The sequence below is a fragment of the Quercus lobata genome, chromosome 11 (genome assembly GCF_001633185.2).
Source record: "Quercus lobata isolate SW786 chromosome 11, ValleyOak3.0 Primary Assembly, whole genome shotgun sequence".
Lineage (NCBI taxonomy): Eukaryota > Viridiplantae > Streptophyta > Magnoliopsida > Fagales > Fagaceae > Quercus > Quercus lobata.
Genome location: NC_044914.1, coordinates 20,134,864 through 20,141,943, shown reverse-complemented (window position 1 = coordinate 20,141,943; position 7,080 = coordinate 20,134,864). Strand labels below are relative to the sequence as shown.

At 32.5% G+C, this 7,080-nt stretch overlaps 1 pseudogene; it reads left to right on the top strand.

Moving 5' to 3' along the window:
- The first annotated feature begins 374 nt into the window (after positions 1-374).
- Positions 375-5,221, top strand: LOC115969451 (annotated as a pseudogene).
- Positions 5,222-7,080: the final 1,859 nt, after the last annotated feature.

Here is a 7,080-nt window from a genome sequence, read left to right as displayed (position 1 = left end):
CAACAAAATACTATGCAGATAACAAGTTGATGATGTTTTTTGATAATAAATTGAAGCGGACCATCGATCCTATTAATTACCCATCATATGATATTTATGAATCTTTCAATTTGATTAACCATATTCGCTTACTTGGTCCAAAAATATGATGTGCTGATGATATTTTTTGATAATGAATTGAAGCGGGCCATCCTATCAATTATCCATCATATGATATTTTTGAATCTTTCAATTTGATTAACTCTATTCGCTTACTTGGTCCAAAAATTTGGTTTCACTTATGCTAATATATAACTCTGGCTCACAAGCCAAATCTTTAAAACAGTCTGTGTGTAATAAACAATACTTTTGCTATCTTTATTCTCTAAGTCATAATGGTGAGTGGAAATTCCAACCAAATATTCATTTTTTGGATGCTTCTCTTGCTTGCCATTGGTGCCTCCTTGGTGCATGGCCATAAAGGCACAAGAGTTGGATTTTATTCCACTAAGTGTCCTCAAGCAGAATCCATTGTTAGCTCAACAATTCAATGCCATTTCAATTCTGATCACACTGTGGCTGCTGGATTGTTGAGGACGCATTTTCATGACTGTTTCATGCGAGGTTGTGATGCTTCAGTCCTTATTGAAGCTGCCAAGACTCAACTTGAAGCTGCATGTCCTGGCGTTGTTTCTTGTGCTGATATTCTTGCCCTTGCTGCCCATGATTCTGTTGTTTTGGTAATTATTTTATAGAAAATGTTACCTCCAAACTAGTTTGGAGGTCAATTCCTCAAATTAATTACATGATGATTAACAAAATTACTTATCATTTTAATCATATGACTTATTTAATGAATCATGTAGCTTTGTTTAAACTTGTAAATTGTTTTATAAGTTGTCACGTAATAGCTTAAAGCAAATTTTTTCAAATCAGTAGGAAGAAAAAATTTATTCTCATTCTAATTGGTGGTATAAGATGAGGGAAAAGTAGAAATAGAATGTGGAATATATTTGTGTGGGTACTTGTTATTTATTTATTTATTTTCAATAATTAACCGTGCTTCTGGACTTATCATGCAGGTTAATGGATCAAGTTGGGCTGTTCCCACAGGACGCAGAGACGGAAGGGTTTTCATTGGTAACTGATGCTGACAATTTGCCAGCATTCACTGACTCCATCGATGTGCAAAAGCAAAAGTTTTCTGCTTTGGGTCTCAATACTCACGATCTTGTGGCCCTCGTTGGTAATTTAACTTAATTTTCTTTAACTAAAGCTGGCAAGGTTTTGTAACAAAAGTGAGGAAGAGAAGTGCTACCAGGGGCGTAGCCAGGAATTTTTGCTTGGGGGGCCAAGGTAAAACTATCATTTTGATTTGCAATTCAACGAAAAACTTAAAGTACAATATATTTATAACACAAGATTATTGATAGAATTTTTTTGTCGGTGTAATTCTATAGCACTCAAATATCAAAATACTAACATGTTAATCAACCAATTGAGCATCTTAAGTCTTTTTTTCTTGAGTTTCTCCTATTCTTTTGAAAAACCATAAGTCCATAACATTCATAGAAATCAAATATAAGTATACAACAAAACTGTAAAAGAAGAAGAAAAAGAAGGAGTTGGTATTTCTCAATATTTTCTCAGCTTTAAATAAGAAAACTCTTTGTTAAGGAAGAGGGAGAAACTAATGAAAATGTGATTATGTGAGAGCATCCCATGGAAGAGTTAATGAAGAGTAACTAAAGAGAGAGCACTAAGTGATGAGGAGAGTCTTTTCAGTGGGTTTTAAGTGGAAAGGGATATTGTAATAGTTTTGAGAAAGTGCAAAACTTAAGTACAATATCCTAAGTATAATACATTAGGTTCTTCAATTAAATTCAAGCGTATGTTTAACGTGACCAATAACATACAAATAATGTTATTATTTTTAAGGACAATTAAATTCAATACATATGATTTTAATCAGGTAATCTGATGTACTACACCTTAGTTTTATCCCTTTACAAAAATTGAATAACTAAAAACTAAAAAAATTATGGATGTGGCTATCATGCTTTAGAGAAAAATGGAAAAGACAAAAGGAGTTAATTTTTATAATTGCACAATTGGGATTTGGGGTGAGAAAAATTTTATGAGTGATGTGTTGGAGGGGGGACCAATCTTTTAATCTTGTGGGGGCCAAGTCTTAACTCAAAATGATTCTAGCCTAGTTTTACCTATAATTAGAGAGGTTTTAAAAATTTTTGGAGGGGCCATGGCCCCCCCAATGCATAAGGTGGCTCCGCCCCTGAGTGCTACTAAACAATGAAACCATGATTATTGTTGGTAATGACTAATGAGACAGTAATCAACAAGTTGAATTAGAAAACGAAAATAACACACACAAAAATGGTAATGCTAGAGATCCCATAAATTTTGATGTATAAAACTTACAAGTTGATAGGTTACTAATATAAACACACACAAAAATAAAAATAAAAATTCATTTTGTTGAAATGACACTGATCGTATTTTACCATGTTAGTATGTAATCTTTTAGCAGTAATTCTTTTTTTCCCGAAAGTCTCAACAATTTCACACTTCTAACCATTACAGTTAGATCCGAGAGAAGTATTGTTTAGCAAGGAGTAGCTAACAAACTATACATGGGCTTTAGCTGCATGGGACTGGTCTAGTAACCAAAGAGGTCAATACTGTACCGTATGGGCCGGTATTTTTCTTACCGGATGGTGAACCGGTACAGAAACACTTACGTTTCGTTCCGCTTCAAATTTCAGCCGATACCGTACTGTACCAACCTTACCGGAGAAAATCAGATGTTCCGGCCGGTAAATCTGATTCGGGCCGGTAAAGAAAAAACCAGAAAAACATATCACTAAGAGTTCATTTGGATACAGCTGAAAACTGAAAACTGAAACTGAAAACTGAAAAACACTGTAGCAAAATAATTTTTAAATTTGTGAATAGTACCATGAGACCCATATTTAATGAAAAAATTGCAGAAAAGTAAAATTTGTGGGTCCATAAACAGTACACGATGTGCACTGATTGGCTAAAAAAGTTTGAAAAGTTCAGCTTTGTGGCTACTGTTCATTGAACAGTACATGAACAGTAACCGTAATCTCAAAAACGCGTGAAAAAAAAAAAAAAAAAAAAGGAAAAACGCCGACACACGTTTCAGTTTCAATCGAATCCAAACGTAGCTTAAAAAAGAAAAAAGCCAAGAAAATGTTATCGCCACCGCTTTCAGCCTTTCAACCTTCTCTGTTTCTACTTCTTGCACTGTTTTAGTTTTACAGCCTTCTTCTCACCCCTACTACTTTTTCTCCTCTGATTTACATGTTTTTCTTGTTGGTGTACTGAAGATCAGGCTGAAACCCATGCCGAGTTTATTTCCTTCCTGTTTTGTACACTTACCAGTGCTCTTCTCAATGCAAAAGTTAAAATATATATATATTAAAAGTGAGCTCCTAGGACACGTGGTTGATGGGAGGTGTTAAAAGAGTTTGAAAAAAGTTTTGGGTTTTGCCTTTTTCAATGTGAATGACAGCCACAGTCTTTCTGAAATTTAAAATTTAAGCTTTTTTTCTTCCTTTTTTTAGTTTTTTTTTTTTGGAGAAACTTCTTTTCTTTAGTTGATTGAATTGTACTCGTATGAGATGACATTTCCGCTTGTTGTTCAAGAATTAAGCCTTCATTTTTATTTTTATTTTTTTACTTTTTATATATTTTTCATTATAAAACTACATATTTGTTTAGGAATTAATCCAAGGTGAAAGAAAAAAAGAGAGAAAAAAAAAAGATCTATATATGTACCTGAATATCTATATTATTATTTTAATTTTACAATTACAATGTTGGGTTGGGTTAGAATGTAATATTATATATATATATATATATGAGAAATGATATGTACACAATATTTTTACAACAAATTCTAAGTGGCAAGTTGTTATTGATTGTTATTATTGAGATAAAAAAAGTAATCTTAGTGTTAGGTTTAAATTTGAAACAATATCAATTAACTACCTATGATTTGTTGTGAAAACGTTGTAAAAATATTATGGACGTAACACTTCTATATATATATATATATGATTAGCAATAATTCCGAAACGATACACCGATATTAATCGGTATCAAAATATTTCGTATCTATAATCAAACCAAAACAGCTTCCGGTACGGTATTGACTCCCTTGCTAATAACACGAATCTCTCAATTTTTGTGTCTTAAAGAAAAAAGGCAAAAATTTCTCTTTTGAGATTGTGGCCCCATCGTGGAGCACTTTCTCACTTAATTAGTGAGATGAGTATTAAATTATATAAATATATATATATATATATATTTTGGGGGGGGGGGGGGGCGTTGGATTGATTTTGAACAAAATATATTACATTGAGCATAAATATAGGCCATAATTTAATTAAGACAATAATCAATTATTGCAAAAGAAAACAAATATGAGACACGCACATAAGACCTTTGATGAGCAAGGCGATCTTGCTATATAGCATTTTTAATTTCACACTATGGACCCTTTTTTTTAATTATATTTTTTATAAAAGATAGAAATTTTATTTTAGCGTAATCTAAGTTTATATATGTGTAAAGTTCGCTCTTAGAGACTTAAACTCTGGCCCTTACCCCGCACACCCCACAAGTACTTATACTTGTAAAGTGACCATCGCACTAAAAGATGCGCGGTGATTACACTATGGACCCTTATTACAAAGGTTTTTTTTTTTTTTTTTTTTTTTTTTTTTTTTTTATCATCAAATAATTTTACATAACCAAAGGCAACATTTTTTTTTTTCTCTTTCTAATAGGACACACCATAGGAACTTCAGCTTGCTAGTTCTTTCAATACAGAATGTACAATTTCACTAAAGTAAGAAATGGTGTTGTCAACCCATCCATCAACCCTGCATTTCTTCCTCAACTCCGAGCACTCTGCCCACAATATGGAGATGGTTCAAAGCAAGTTGCACTTGACACTCATAGCCCTAATAGGTTTGATACCTCTTATTTTAGAAATATGAGAATTGGGCAAGGGATTCTTGAGTCTAATCAAATGTTGTGGAATGCTGCTTCAACAAAAGCCATTGTCCAACACTTGTTGCTTGGTTTGAATTTCAAAGTGGAATTTGGAAATTCCATGATTAAAATGAGTAACATTGGTGTGAAGATAGGCAATGCAGGTGAAATTCGCCAAGTGTGTTCCAAAATTAATTGATGATATAATCCCATAAGATCAACTCACTTGGTGGTATATATTGTGTGTGTGTGTGTGTGTGTGTGTGTGTGTGATGGAGTCAGTCAAATGAGTGAGTGACAATTAAATATGAAAGTAGGTGTGAAATTTTGCCTACAAAAGTATTGTAACTTGTAAAGTACCCTAAACTCCAAAATTTAAAGGAGAGGGATCGAAAAAGAGTATTGCAACTTATAAAGTACCCTTACCTCCAAAATTAAATGGAAAGAAAATAAATGAAGTGTGAAGAAGAGATTGATAAAGAGGCATCCTATTTGACCCACTGCTTGTGGTGGAATGCTGGCTTTAAAGTCAAGATATTTTGTACTAAACTTGTTGTGGCTAGTTAACATTATTGTAAGCACTAAATTTTAAGTTTGGAAATCAAATAATCGAAATAGTTTCATAAATGAATATTTGTATTGATGAATGAGTAGGCACAATTTTTTGAAATTAAATTCCATTACAACATAATACTCCTTCGATTTGATCTCTTTGAATTAATCTTTGATTTAAGTATATTCTTGAATCAAACACTAGATGCTCCTTAATTTTATTGGGAAACGGAACAAGAGATCTTTGAAAAGAAATTACGATGAATTTCTAATTATATGTTTTTTAGAAATTCATCGATCTTCGTGTTCTTGTGCTCTTTGTCTTCGAAGATTGTAATTGAAGTTCTTCAGGACTTTAGGCTTGAATCCATAGATTTTCATTAACTTGCAATCTCTTGAAGTTTTCTAACGATTTTGAATTTAATTCCAGTGCACTCTTAGATCTAGAAGGATGAACTTGAATGATTTATATTTGAAGGTTGAAGTTCTTGAAGTCTTTAAAGCTTGATTCCTACAGAGTATTGAAACTTCTAAATGTGGTCTCACAAAATTGAGAAGGAACTCTATTTACAAGAGTCTTGGAAAGTTGTGATGACGCATGTTTCACTATCATTGATGACATGTGTCATAATTTAACGTATTGTTCTCCAAGGGACACATGACATAATTTAATTAGCCATAGTGTCTTAATTTAAAATATCACATGGCAGCATTTAATTAGACCCCTAATGTCACTTAAATTAATATATTAACATATGTTGATGTGCGATTGGCTCTTGGGTGTTCTTTATAATTATTATTCAATAACGATTGAAATATTTTCATTGGTCTCTGAATAGTGACAATGAAATCCACTAATTATATATCACTTGGCATCTTGTAATTGGCTGCTTTAAACATGCTACGTAGAGTTGAATATGACCATTTGTGATCGGTTGGAATTCTCCAATCTTTACAATGCCTCAATGAAAAAACAAAAGAAGAAGATAGATGAATCCTATTGTCTCAATGCCTCAATGGAAGAGATGCTTTAAAATATATATGATTAAAGTAAAATTACAAATACAATATATTTTACAATAAATTTCAGAACTATTGATGAGTGCATCTGGTAGAATGTTTTTATTTTCTTATCATAGGATTTCAGAACTAATGATAAGTTGGTAAATTGTTTTGAAGCTCATATATATAGATCTACTGGACTCTAGACTTGTTTATACTGGTTGAAAAGGAAAACTGTAGAAGCTAGGCTGTACGTACCTCTTAAAAAAAAAAAAAAAAGGTTCCTATCTCGCTATATAATACGCGCGCCAACAACAACTTTTGACTATTTCACTATAATGCATGAGTGGCTCAAGACTCAAGTGCAATTTATGGCGACCTGATTGATATCTTTCCCTGCTGTATGTATAATCGACGAGAAGAATATTCAAAATAAGCGTCAGAGTGAACTAATCAAGTGGGTATTTTGCATAAAAGTAATCACTACTCCTGAATCTACGAGAA